This window comes from Haliotis rufescens, unplaced genomic scaffold (genome assembly GCF_023055435.1).
Source record: "Haliotis rufescens isolate VD_foot unplaced genomic scaffold, xgHalRufe1.0.p SCAF_9, whole genome shotgun sequence".
NCBI lineage: Eukaryota > Metazoa > Mollusca > Gastropoda > Lepetellida > Haliotidae > Haliotis > Haliotis rufescens.
Genome location: NW_025964383.1, coordinates 43772444 through 43786510, shown reverse-complemented (window position 1 = coordinate 43786510; position 14067 = coordinate 43772444). Strand labels below are relative to the sequence as shown.

At 40.0% G+C, this 14067-nt stretch overlaps 1 protein-coding gene across 1 annotated transcript in view; it reads right to left on the bottom strand.

Moving 5' to 3' along the window:
* The window catches only part of LOC124145154 (LWamide neuropeptides-like), a 133052-nt gene extending 122578 nt beyond the window's left edge, over positions 1 to 10474 (bottom strand). Inside the window, exon 1 of the mRNA XM_046514844.2 lies at positions 10282 to 10474. The gene's annotated coding sequence lies outside the window, so the exon portion shown is untranslated. The remainder of the gene's footprint in view (positions 1 to 10281) is intronic.
* Between the last annotated feature and the right edge of the window lie 3593 nt (positions 10475 to 14067).

Genomic DNA, 14067 nt, shown 5'->3' with positions numbered 1-14067 from the left:
CCTGTATAACGTTCCTCCAACTTAATCCATAAACGCAATTATTGTTCAAAACAGCGTTAAACCAAATATACTCCTAATCACCCATGACCTATGAATCATCACATTTTCAATGTAAATCCAATTTGGGGTCAGACATTGCCATCGAGGCGCGTTTACGAAATAACGGGAGTAACTGAGATACCACAGTCGGATTCTGAGAACTAAAAGAACTAACCAGTGGGAACAGGATACCGCATGTAAAGTACAGCTACCATATACACCCAACACAAGCATGTCACCTGATCACATCACTCATAGACATATACATCTGGAATGTATAAGTGGACGTATGGAAGATACTTCATTTTGCATTGTGCACTGTAGACTCCAGGGAGCTGAGACTTCAAACTAAAAGCATTCTGTGTGTAAAGAAAGGAGCACTTGTATTAGGTATAAAGGTATATTGAAAGCAGGATAGATATTTCTTATTATCATGGAAAACCAAAATAGTTATGTTGCTTTTATTTGCGTGATATATTGCTTGATTGAAATTCAAAGACATACCTGTATGCCCGCGCTCTCCATGCATTTGTAGTATGGTAGTCAATATATAAAATATACAAAATGTTCTTCAGGAGTGACAGACAGAAATAACAGTGTCTCTATTTTCTGTTGCTCTTTAAAATGCTTTTACAAGTCCTTTCTTCATCTGAAGACGAGTAATCGGTTTATTAGGAACATTGTCATCTCAACGTCACGTTGGGCGCCATTGTGTTGCTACCCCTATATCCAGAATGATGGGTTGGTGTCGATAGGCTCATTGTGAAGTGTGGACGCCACAAGTATAGCAGAGGACAGGACAAGTACAACATGAGCGTTGGATCACCTTACTTTCCTAACGATATCCATCTGCTTCAGCCTTGAACATTTCGCAAAGTAATGATATAAAAACGTTAATTATAACAATAATGTCCCCGTGATATCCTGACGAAATCGACCCGTGAAGATCCGGTGTAGAATAGGTCTTGCGCAACCCATTCTTGCTGTAAAAGGCGACTATGCTTGTCGAAGGAGGCGACTAACGAGATCGGATAGTCAGACTCGCTGACTTGGCTGATGCATGTCAACGTATCCCAATTGCGTGGATCGATGCTCACGATGTTAATCACTAGATCTGATCAAGGCTCGATTATTTACAGACCGCCGACATATCGCTGGAATATTGCTGTCGGGGCGTTAAACTACAAACCAAAAACCTGACGAAATCCCCATCTCCTTGTCAGACCTTACGTTGATGCCTTAAACAACGGCTTTGTTCCAATGGATTATACCGACCGCCCACCACGGGCGCCACGGAGGATCCACAGATGGAACCAGTATGGAAACCAATATGGATTGTCCGGCATCTTCTCAGGACTTCCGATCGAACGTCCTTGGGGTGGTCTCCGTGAACGTTTTAGCCATAGACCGGGAAATCCAGTCACGTTGCATGATCTGGTGGTGCCTAAGAGGGCGGATGGATTTGTATTCCTCAAACAGAGATACGGAACCTGTTGGTATGCTTCCACAGCGTTGTGAGAGTGATTAAAAACCGTGGAGGCTATACCCGATGCTGATTCGTTATTGTGTTTGAAAGGTCTTCCCAATCCTGTTGTCGCTAAGGTCATAATGGCACATGAACAGTACCGATGATAATTGTTGCTCTTTTCCGATGGCTTACAAATGTTGATAGTCATCCCCATCAAACACTGTTATAATGTAAGTAGTTATATAATCATTAATATTGACATTATGACTTATTAAATTAGAAACATAATCTACATATTGATATTAACGGTAATCTACATATTGATATTATTATTATTTTGTACAGATCAAAATAACAAATGCAGCAAAGAGGGTTTGGGTGATCCTGACACAGTCAGGTTGGTTAGGCTCATCATCTGCTCAGGGCCCTGTCCCCCTCTACACGCAGCCCAAACAGCGAATGGGACTTCCCTCAGGAAGCGCTGCCGAGTCAAACCCACCCAGGACTTTCACCATTTAAACGTAAATGTATTTTGTTAAAACATGTAAAATGTTGTTTGTAAAAAAACTATAAAGTGAGGGGTAGAAGTCACTATACCTCTCAGATGACTTTGTCATATGTTTGGTTTTCTAAATGTTTTAAATAATCGAAATGTACTTGCGCTTCGTAAGCACCCAAAGATATTTCTACTTGGTCTTATTTTTCCAGTATAATTTGAATTAAAACCTTTGATTATTAACAAAATGGCACATAATACACAACTGCTGACATCTTATATTTGAAAATCAATAAATGTACTTTTTTCGGTAGAAATTTATATATCAAACATAGTAGGTGTCATGCGGTTGCAAATTCACTTCCTATCAAAGTCTTCATTTAATCCATTTATTTTTACACAAAATACACAGCCACAGATGTTGCAGGAATGTGTGATGTTAAATAGACTAGATCAAATTTAACAACAGTTTGTTTTCAAATTTCAATTCGATGAAAAACAAACTTGGTATACTTTCTTCTATCTTTCAGTTTATATACTGAAAATTGAGTGGAGAGGAATGCTCAATGTTAAAGCTTATAACACTCACCGTTATTTTACATGTTGTATTTGTGACAAGAGTTGTGTTTGTGACAAGGGTTGTGTTTGTTACAAGAGTTGTGTTTGTGACAACTGTTTGTTCGTCACACATTGTGTCACGTATAAACCTGTGCGTACGTTAATGTCAACGACCTGTCTTCTGAATATCAAACCTACATCGTAAACAAATTACTCTACATTTTAAATTTCCATGGTAACAACATCACATATTTGACAAATAACGGAATTGGTATTCTCTGAAAACAGTACGTACTCGGATCAAAATTACACGTGAACAGTCCCTAATTAGTTTGTGTGATGGCCTCAAAACAATGAGTTGGTTTGTTAAGAGATTAACATTATTCCAGTTATATCACGGCCTGTCGGGTTAATGTGGGAGGAAAGCCCGAGGTGTTTCAGGTCTCAGACGTTTACGACTTCGGTGAAACCCTCGAGCACGGGTATGGAGCAGACAAACCTGAAAACATAACCAGCGCGAACCGGAATCGTAGCAACACTCAATTTTCTGGCGTGCCCAAAGGACGCTCAGAAAAGAAGTGTGTCATTTAAATTTTATGTAAATCATAGTTAAAATCGTTAACACACAGACATGAACCAAAACAATATATCGAATTGTCCATAGTTCGAGACAAAAGAAGATTTTACGGTGCCAGGATCATACAGCCTTTTTAAAACGTGATAACCATTTCCATAAGCAACGACGTTTTAGTGGAATGGTACAATTTAACATTAAATATAGTCGAGGGGACTGAATTATTCAAATCGGTTCGATATATCAAACTTTCAATTTTGTAAATGCAGCTTCTTGCCATGGTCGTTTTAGTTTAATGGTTATCAATGTCCATTCTTCATAAGTGTTCGTGCCACTTGATATTTTGTTCAATCACTGTATTGTCTGGTTGGTTTACAGTTTCAGTTTATTATTCTCCAAACCACCGGCGGTGGTACAAAAGAGTACAAAAGAAGAAGCATGTAAACAAAGTATTAATATGTGACAAGATGACAGTATGTCATGCATGAATATTTTATATCTTTTCTGTTTTGTGTTTTCTTACTGCTTTAAATATTTCATCAATAAATCTCGATAGGTTCTTAAGATACCTCGTGTTTTGACTGGATAATAACCTCTTGAATGTATATAAATTAGACCAATTATTTTGGTAAGCAGTTGGTAAGTATACACATCTATGTTTTGACAGAGCCTGGCATCTAAACAGATAATGGAATTCGTCTGCAACTGAAGGAGAGTTGCACAGTTCACATACACGATCCTCTTTCTTTACATTATTCCAACGGCCGGTTTCAATAGGTAAATTATGGTTACATGTTCTGAATTTTAAGATTGGAATATACATATTTTTTGTCATTAGTAGGTATCTTTCAAATTTTGGTTTTTCTGTTGGTTTTGATTTTACAGGCCGCCATCGCATTGAAGGAGTACTGCTGTATGGTGACAGGCAACAGACTTTCTTTCATATTGTGAATATTTGCAAATTGTGTGAGTGTCGGTTAGGGCAGGACACTCTTAACCTTATCGTTAATGCCCTGTGTCACACCGAAGTGTTAAAATCTAAGACCTGCATCAGTTCGGGCTTTCCTCCCACTTTAAGCTGACACGCCGCGATATAGCTCGAATACTGTAAAAGCGGCGTTAACCACAACTCACTCACTCAACCATACGGTCGAACTGCAGTGTAGTCGCTGTGATTCATTTAAACGTCAACGCCTACCAGGGAATCAGCACACGGTCTGGTTCCAAGATAAAGGAAACTAGCGCGTGCTCAGATCAATCCGGCCTCACATAACATTGTACAAATTAAACGGCAGTACTTCTTGTGCAAAATGTGCCACTGTCTTGTGGCTATCTGCTCTACTCACTGCTTCAAATCCAGGCAATGGTAGCGTTCGCACAAAGTTCCTGCACGGAGAAAGGCTCGTCTGAGTTATAGTTTGTTTGTTTATTGTTTAACGCCGCACTCAGCAATATTCAAGCTATCTGACGGCGGTATGTAAATAATCGAGTCTCGATCCACGCAATTGGGATACAATGACATGCATCAACCAAGTCAGCGAGCCTGACCACAAGAACCTGTTAGTCGCCTATCACGACAAGCATAGTAGCTTTTTACAGCAAGCATGGGTTACTGAAGACCTATTCTACCCTGGATCTTCACGGGTCCGTCTCAGTTATAGGACTCATTACGTGACAAATACAAAGCGCTTGGGTGTATTCACGGTGACGGTGGAAGTAGTGTATACCAGCCCGTGAAGTGAGGACGATGTTGATACAAAGATCTGGCTGCCACAAGCTCATTTACACATCGCGACAGAGTTGTCCTTTGTTTGAAAATTATTCTGAAGTAAAATAAAATTGACCGTTTTGTCTGATCGTTTACTGTTATATGACAGTAAATATTGTTTATTTGTTTGTTACTGGCAGCTGGTTGAAGCGCTTGTAAAATGTCAAGAACTAATGTTACCAGATTATTTTGTGGTATGCGACAACCATAATTTAGAGTTACCTCCCCGCCTCACTTCCGGGACACGAGGGCGATTCGAGGGCTCATGATCTGATTGCGACTTATCTCCTTGACCAATGCGGATGGGATATTTATCGGAAAACACCGCTTCTCTGCCTGCTTTGACACTGTGTTTCCAGGATTCAAGAAGGGAGCAGGTGCCTCCTTCAAGACATTCGACTGTGGCAAATTCTGGACTTTCTTGAGCGCGCAAGCTTATGAAACCTGCTAGTTATTCGCAAACTTTGATCCTTTCTATTGCCTTTTATAATTGTAAACCTACTCCTGAGTGTTTCAATGTAATTAGTTAATTATTCACTGATCCTGTGTGGTAATATACTGATTCCACATGTTAGTTCTGTACGTTCCGATCCATGACACGAAAAATCCCATTTCCTGACGTTTGGTTTTATATATCCCTAGTTTGGAAATAAAAAAGGCACACATTTACACCAGTCTTCGTGGTACTGGCAGATTTGTTAGCTCATAAATGCCCGCGTCGGTAACATTTGGAATTATTTGGACAGCTTATGCTTTCAAACGTAATAAAATATTTCCCTTAAATTTCCGGGGACAAAAGTGGAGAGGACATTTCAAATGTTTTACGCACGTTTGTCATATATGTCGTAAGATTGGCATCTAATACGAATAACATTACGAGCCGAATCGATGAGTTGTGTTTCGCTTTGTTTCCTTTAATTACCATATGCAAACATTAATGTTCAGTCCAAATACATAGGATATGTAAGGACATATTACTAATTTCATCTCTGCATGCGCTTGGAATTCCTGCAGAGTCTGTATACAAACTCATAGCTCGTTAGTTTGGACAACGGATGCTGATTACATTCGTGAGGGATTTTCATTTGGGGAAGATGAAGCCTTAGCCTGTTTGTAACATGATCACAGTGGGCGATCTGAAATGTGGACACCAAGGTCTGGTGCTGCAGCAATGTTGCTCAGCATAAAGGGAAAGATGACTATTGGAAAGTCATCCCTCTTGTCATCCAGTCTCATAGAGAGTGTTTCGTCACTCGGAATCTTTAAGCATAAATCTGTATATGAAATAGATGAAGCTATCTCACGGGTTGGTTTGTTGTTTAACGCCTACGCCACTATTTGTTTGTTTTTTGTTTGTTTGATGCCGCACGCAGCAATATTCCAGCTATATGACGGCGGTCTGTAAATAATCGAGTCTGGACCAGACAATCCAGTGATTAATATCATGAGCATCGATCCACGCAACTGGGATCGATGACATGCATCAACCAAGTCAGCGAGCCTGACCACCCGATCCCGTAGAGCAGGACATGCTTAACCTTTTCACACCTGGTGTCATCACTGATTTACCTTCCTACATCACATGGTTTTATCTTGGTGTTTTTCAAAAAGGTGTAAGCGTCCACACAGTCACTCACGAGGGGCGGTCGGGTAGGCTAGTGGTTAAAGCGTTCGCTCGTCACTCCGAAGACCCGGGTTCGAATCCCGACATGGGTACAATGTGTGAAGCCCATTTCTGGTGTCCCCCGCCGTGATATTGCTGGAGTATTGCTAAAGCGGCGTAAAACGATACTCACTCACTTAATCACGAGTTTAATATACATTGTCAATTGGAAATCAAGAAGACCCGACACCGGATCTTTTGTGAGGCACTGATACATAATTCACGAAGGACAATTACGTTTCATTTATGACCTTGACGTGAAGAGGATAATGACCACTGCTCCTTGGACAAGAGGGTGATTGAGTTGAATTAATGCCGCTTTGGACGGTGTTTCACTGATACAACGCCATGTGACGTCATGTAGGAGGTGAGGTGAGGTGAAATAGGGGTTTAACATCGCGTTTATATAGCGACGTACATGTGTGGGTGTGGTTCTGGGTGTGGGTGGGTGTGGCTGTTTGTACGAGTCCGGGCTAATGCCGATTTTATTGTGCCTGCCCACTGAGACCCATGCCGCAGTTTACCATCAATAAACTAAACACAGTATTCTCACGCCGAGCCGATCAGTTCTTGTTTTAGCCCTAAAGCCAAGCGTCAGGCAGGGTAAGCACAAATACCATCTTTGACCGTGGGATCGAATCCCGGACCTCTCGCTCTCCGGGCAGACGATCTACCACTAGACCACGGATGCGGTCTTGTAAGAGAAGAAGCATAAGAGGGTGGAGGTGTAAGATGTTCATCACTTCCCGACACCAAGCAGCAAGGGTTGGTGCTGACGAACCTAGAAACCAAATCAGTTAAATCTAGGATTCGAACCCCTTATCATACAGTTTCTGGCACGTGTGAGATACCTACCAAAAGAAACACATGCAGGATTGGAGTGCTACCTTAAGTGACATTAGTTTGACTAAACACTTGCGGGAAGGGCACGACATGCTAACCCTTTTCTCGAAAACCCTGCGTCATCATATCAGTGATCCATTCATATGAATTAAGTTTGCCTTTTTTCGGTGATCCATACATATGAATTCAGCTTGCCTTTTCTAGAATTTTAGGTTTTAAAGTAAAAATGTCTTTAACATGGTAATAGTAGTCTCTTATTTTGTGTTGAAATAGAATTCTTTCATGTATTGTTAAATCACGTCCTATTACAAAGTCATCAAAAACGATGGGTTTGAAGAAGTTTCCGTCAAGACTCAAAGAAAACATACGTAATATTCATTGCATTTCTCAAACATGTTTAACACAATACACATATTCGCTTCCATTTCATTTTTTCAATGAGTCTTTTTCAAATGTTTGGAAAAATCTGTTTAGAACAAATCAGTCATACATAACAATGGCCAAATGAATACCAAAGCAGTATTTTGGCATCATCCATAATAATAGATACGGAAATAAGTATGACATTTGATATGAATCTACTTTGCATCATTAATAGATGAGCCGCATAAGCAAGATAATGGTATGTTACCCCCTTTAATGTTGTCCGCGAAACCATTTGCTAGACTTCTCTGATGAAACGACACCCGCAGGTATGTCAATGAGCGATTATCCGCAACAAGTCCACTGCCAGTAGTGAGACCCTTCCCTCTTAAATAGACTCGTTACTGTTGTCTGTAACTGGTCAAGCGTGTGTAAGCTAATGGAAAGATGCCATTTTGTACAACTTCCTTCCACAGGGATTGGATTACATGGGGTCAGTTCACAGCGGAGACACATCTACATGTAAGCCAGCTATGGTTCTAAAGAACTTAATTAAGGATTCATTTAGCTGCGTGGAATTTTGTTCATCTGTCCTCAAAGACATGACATATATCTAATTCCTTTTTAGGAAAGTAAAACAATTAATTAATTATTCTTTAAGCCTTTGAGAGGCATTAAGAAGTGATACACATAAGAATGAGAATTTATGGATGTCAACTTCTTTATGATGAGGTTCCATACATCCTCTTCCTTATTATTCTTAATAGGTATCTCAAACGCAATATGATGTTTTGAAGCAAATATGATAATCAGTTGGAAGCCTTAGATAGTCTTTCAGAGGAGATGTCTCACACATGAATAGCCGTGAATAGGTGCAGGCTTAATTGCTGATGCGGTATAAAACAGTAAGCACTCACTAACAAACTTCATCGTGTCTGGCAAAAACAGACGATGAACCATACCGTGACCGTCAGTAATTTTGTTAGAAAAATCGCAATGCATTAACAGAGAACTAAATATTCGCGTTTCTTTAAAAATAATGTAAAACGTCACGAAATTGATTACACTAACTTTTTTTTGTAGATATTTTAATAGTAAGATCTAAACAGTCAACACATCTGAAACATACCAGATCATATTGGTAGGATGTCTAAACTCATATGTAAATTATCGCTATTAATTATTATTTGAAATAATTGCCTTGTCATTCAAGGTCAATCAAGTGTTCCGATCATCTTGCGCTTACAGTAAATGTTACATTTATTCACAAGAATAACGCCTATTTTACATTCCAGTGACGTCCTAAGGGTTCACGCATATGTAATAATTCCAGAAATGAGGAAATATAATAACTTACTCATCAAGTAAACAAACATTCACAGAAATTACCTGAACGTTTGCCGCTTCCAATGATGTACAAACGTTTCGTTACGTGACGCTTTTATGAACAAGAAAACTAATTGTTGGTTTGTCATTTTTTGCATTTGGGATGCAGGTTAGCGACCGTGAGGATACACTTACAGCGTGAGGACACAACTCAACAACACGTCGCTTCTTGGACAGCGGCTACCAAAACGAACAGGAGGTGTAAATATGATCTTCTCGCTGTCATTAACATTCTCCCAATGACTGTAGGCCTAATGTTAATTCAGCAATACAAGGTACAATCAGGCACTGAAATTGCCGAATCTGACAGGAGTGATATTTTACACACAAGAAATATATCAGTGATATGATAATCAAGAGTACTGGAAAAAAGAATGTATTCGATATTTGATATTAAATTCTGTGATCTGATAGACGTTATCGTGGAAGTATCAACCTTCGTTGTGTTTACGTAGGTTTAGATATGTCAGATACATTGTCCATGAGCAAGCAGACTTTTGTTGTGGCATTTCTCACTTTTCGCTTCCTTGAAATTCGAAAGGCCAACCTCCCATTGGGTGTAAAAAGTTACCAACCCATAACTGACATATGATATTTATCTGATATCCAGCAGTTTATGTAAAACCATACATGTTTCTGTTTTGCTGTGTACCACGTTGAGAGCTTTTATGAAATTAAGGCTTCATGGATGGATTGATTGGTCCATTTTGTACTTGGGACGCAGGTTAGGGAAGCTTGGGATGTAAGTTAGAGATGCTTATACTATGGACACGACAACAGCAGACTTCTACTATCCATCCCTCAATGGACCACGACTATCACAAATTTTGGCAATATCGAACGAGAAAGCCAAGTGTGACACTCCGTGGCATAGCTGGCATAAAGTTTAAACTAAACATGATCCTATCGAGTACAGAACTATTGTTAAAGTCATCAGTAATTCAGAAGTAAAACGGTCAAATTCTGAATTTGATAGGAGCAAAATTTGACAAAAAGTTTCTGTTATCATTGATATGACAACGATGAATTCTGGAAAAGAACATATTATATTTACACAAATGTAACAGACTTCACTTTACTTCACTTCATGCACAAATCTCTACTCAACTGAAACTCAGCTTACCTCAGTCAGCAAACGCTTGTGATGTGTAGATAGTACTCGCTGCCTGAACTACCTGTTCCTCTCTGGACGAAGGGACGTCTCAACCAGTCAGAGGTACGCGCGCGTCTTTTGTCAGCACTTGTATTGATCTGAATGAGCCGAGGAGTCTAGGTAGGCAGGTATCGACCTGGGAGGTCTTTAAGCTTACTGGTACCAGAAACAACTGGCTTGAGAACATGCACACTCGCTTGTCTCCAATCACTGCGAAAAGCGTCAGATTTAGACCGAAGTCCTCCAGGAGAGGAACGAGGTGTCAGCTTGACGGGGTTATCGATGATGCTTTCCCTGCTGTTCATTTGTAGTTTTCTCAATGTATTCTTCAGAGTTACCGTGCATAACACTGATGACTCGAATATGATTTTCTTTTAAATCTCAAACTTGTCTGTGATGAGAAATATGAGTTAGCAAAAGCGCTTCGAAATCATATACTGTTTTAAGAAAATGGGTTCAAGTTAAACTGACCTTAAAATGTATTAATATTTTATCGTAGCTCTTCAAACGTATGTGTTACTACAGAATTCTTTACAGTTACTTAATATTCATCACATACATAACTAGTTAAGTCGTCAAAGAATATTGTTTAATCTGTTGTCTTATCTGTTAGTTCTATTCTTTATTCAATCATAATAACTTCCTGTATAGAATTAAGTCGAAAACAAAGAATTTCTCTTCAGTAAATATACTTGAATGTATAGCTATAAACGTCTTGTTCTGTCACACCATTTCCCCGTATTTCTCTCCATCACTCTCTCACTGCATCCACTCGTAAACGACTAATACCAGCATCACTTCGGGCTCTCGCACCAAGCTGACAAGACTTGATATAACATCACAGTTCAAAGCGGCGTTAAATCAATCTCTCACTCAATGTTTAGTAACAGATCAGTCTTCGCTTGCCCCAACTCGTTACACACACTCAAGAAGGGAGGACAGAAATGCTGTATATACGATAGGGACTATTTTTCAAATTGAAATCGCCGATGACAGAGAAACCTTTCCGTCTTGGTCGTACAATGATGACGGCTAGTGTCCCGAAGGTGCCGAGATGGACAGTGTAGTATAGTCGCAATATATGAATGAGTGAGTTTTGTTTAACGCCACGTCGAACAGTATTCTGGTTATATCACGGCGTGTCAGCTTAATGTTGGAGAAAAGCGAGAAAAGTGATGCGGGTCTTAAACAGTTTACCACTTTGGAGAAACCGCCGAACACGAGGATGGTGCTGACAACCAAGAAACATCATCAAGGTAAGTCTCCGATACGAACGAGCACTAATAGTGACCCGGTACCCAGACTGTTCGGTGCCTAATATGACTTGATCACCCAGCAATATGCATGTGTGTGAACAGAACACATTGTAAGTATGCCATCTTTCAGCAATATTCCAGCTATATCACGATGTTCTTTACGAAATCGAACTGGACAAAAAAATCAGACCAGGGATCATTCAATGTATGTATGTATGTGTGTGTGTGTGTGTGTGTGTGTGTGTGTGTGTGTGTGTGTGTGTGCCAGCCGTTTTAACCTAACGATACCTTTTTCATAACCCGAAAAATAAAAATATTACGTTCTGAAGATTGTGTAATCGAGCGTGAACTTTTTTTTAAGATTTCAAAGAGTGTCATATGACTCTTTTAAAAATTGTTTGATCAGGTTTACAACATTCAAGGAATTAGCAAAATATTAGAAAAGCAATAATATTCCTCATTTTGACTTGTAGCATATATTCCTGTGTTTATTGAGGGGGTGGGGGGGGGGGGGGGGTGGGGGGGGGGGGGGCAGGTGACACTCACCTTTTCGGGAACAGCTGGTGTCATCACTATTTAATAGTGATTCATAAACACATGCTCATGATGCAGTCGGAATAATGCAGATGTCTTGAGGTAAGAGGGTTTTGTCTCTTCTGTTTACTTCTTCAAAATGAAAGCGACATTGTCAACATTTGTTTTTACGATGTCAAATAACATGTATTCACACTATCAACAACGCTGTGCGATAATAGGTAGTACATTCGAAATTATTGTATCAATTACATACGTTTGAAACAATAACGGGATCGGGTGATCAGGCCCGCTGACTTGGTTGATGCATGTCATCGTGTTCCAATTGCGTGGATCGAAGCTCATGATGTCAATCAATGGATGTATGGTCCAGACTCGATTATTTACAGACGCCGTCATATAGCTGAAATATTGCTGAGTGCGGCAACACACAAACAAAAAACAAACAAATAGTGTAATTATGTATCGCATATGCATATGGTATATAGTGTCGTATCCTATTTGTGTGTGTGTGTGTGTGTGTGTGTGTGTGTGTGTGTGTACGGTGCGAAGAGCAGCCGTGCACATGACCCGAGCAAGACCTTTGTAAATGCGACCCCAGCACTATGTTTGTAAATTCACTTTACTCATCCTGCTGTGGGTGCAGTAATTGGCCAATGTATTATTTGATTTGTGTTTCGAAGTCTCGAGTGCTACTCCATGGCAATGCTTTGTCACTTAAGGGGGCCAAATGGAAGGATAGAAAATGCCTTTCCAATCAATGGATAGTTGGTCTTGAAGACAATCAGCGGGGAATATGACCATAGTTGGAAGTATCATTTAATGTTAAACTATCAATACATTTTAGAAGCAACTTACCTTGCAGCCAACACAAGTATTAACGCCGACATATCTAATGTGGTATTGAATGACCACTTCGAAATTCCTTATTAGTAATACTAGGTACAATATTGTTTTTTTAAATAAATTTATATAGAGCATTAATATGTCATAATTGTATAAGATATTAAAGTATGCGTTCATCTTCTTCCTTGATTCGTTAAATGTAAAAGCACGTCAGTAATAGGATAATGCATAGTACATTCAAATTCCTTTGACCAATTACACATTAGGCAAACTTTGAGTGTAACAATACAGAATGCATTCATACCTTAACAGGATATGGTTCCGCGAATTATTATTGCATATGGGTGTTGGAAACTAGTAGGGATAACCTGATGAGTGAATGAGTGAGTTAGGTTTAACGCCGCTTTAAACATTATTCCAGTTACATCGCGGCGTGTCAGCTTAATGTGGGAGGAAAGCCCGAAGTGATGCAGGTCTCAGACGTTTACCACTTCGGTGAAACCCACGAGCACGGGTATGGTGCTGACAAACCTAGAAACATAATCGGGGCGAACCGGGATTCGAACCCACAATCATAGGTTTCTGGAGTGCCCAAGGGACGCAACTCTGCACAGCGAATCGCGGCGCCTTAGACGACTGGGCCACCCGTGCCCCCAATAACCTGATGAAGATATATTGAGATAATTGACCGATAGGTATCGCCCAGCGCTAATAAAGAGGCTAATGTAGTGACTGAGTGCTTTCATCTATGATTATCACCTCACTATGAGGGTAATAGAGAACGAATCGGTTGCCTGGGAAGGTGACATGAAAGTTGGAACAGACAGGGACAGTTTGACTGGGGCTTATAGCTGGGTGTACTGCTTGCGGGTTGTGTGACTTGTTGGGACATTGTGGGGGCTGGTTGTGTAACTTTGCTATTAGATTGGAGGTGTTTGTTGTCTCAGTTTTTTATTAGATCGTGTGTGGTTGTGTTAGTTTATTATCAGATCGTGGGTGGTTGTGTTAGTTTATTATTAGATCGGGGGTGGTCGTGTAAGTTTATCATTAGATCGGGGGTGGTCGTGTTAGTTTATCATTAGATCGTGGGTGGTTGTGTTAGTTTATTTTTATATCGTGG